This window comes from Schistocerca gregaria, unplaced genomic scaffold (assembly GCF_023897955.1).
Source record: "Schistocerca gregaria isolate iqSchGreg1 unplaced genomic scaffold, iqSchGreg1.2 ptg000386l, whole genome shotgun sequence".
Lineage (NCBI taxonomy): Eukaryota > Metazoa > Arthropoda > Insecta > Orthoptera > Acrididae > Schistocerca > Schistocerca gregaria.
Window position 1 is genome coordinate 1300301 of NW_026061828.1, and position 1052 is coordinate 1301352.

Genomic DNA, 1052 nt, shown 5'->3' on the forward strand with positions numbered 1-1052 from the left:
GTCCTACCAACCGATCCCTTCTTCTAGTCAAGTTGTGCCACAAACTTCTCTTCTCTCCAATCCTATTCAATACCTCCTCATTAGTTACGTGATCTACCCATCTAATCTTCAGCATTCTTCTGTAGCATCACATTTCGAAAGCTTCTATTCTCTTCTTGTCCAAACTAGTTATCGTCCATGTTTCACTTTCATACATGGTTACACTCCAAACAAATACTCGGAGAAACGACTTCCTGATATATAAATCTATATTCGATATTAACAAATTTCTCTTCTTCAGAAACGCTTTCCTTGCCATTGCCAGTCTACATTTTATATCCTCTCTACTTCGACCATCATCAGTTATTTTACTTCCTAAATAGCAAAACTCCTTTACTAATTTAAGTGTCTCATTTCCTAATCTAATCCCCTCAGCATCACCCGATTTAATTTGACTACATTCCATTATCCTCGTTTTGCTTTTGTTGATGTTCATCTTATATCCTCTTTTCAAGACACTGTCCATTCCGTTCAACTGCTCTTCCAAGTCCTTTGCCGTCTCTGACAGAATTACTATTTCATCGGCGAACCTCAAAGTTTTTACTTCTTCTCCATGAATTTTAATACCTACTCCAAATTTTTCTTTTGTTTCCTTCACTGCTTGCTCAATATACAGATTGAATAACATCGGGAGAGGCTACAACCCTGTCTCACTCCTTTTCCAACCACTGCTTCCCTTTCATGCCCCTCGACTCTAATAATTGCCATCTGGTTTCTGTACAAATTGTAAATATCCTTTCGCTCCCTGTATTTTACCCCTCTGTCGATGGTATCCTTAATATTTTTCGATACGATCGCATTTCAAATGCCTAATAGAGTCCATGACTCAGCTCCATAGAGTAGGACACCGAACGTGTAACATCGAAGTAGTCGACTGCTCTGAAGGTTCTCAGCAGTCGCCGCGGACTAAATGACTGCAGGGGACTCGATGCATTGGCCATAAGTTTTCTAGTAATTCTGGAGATTTTCCTTTGGACTAAGTATGAAGTCGTTCCTTGTTGCTTAGATCGTGC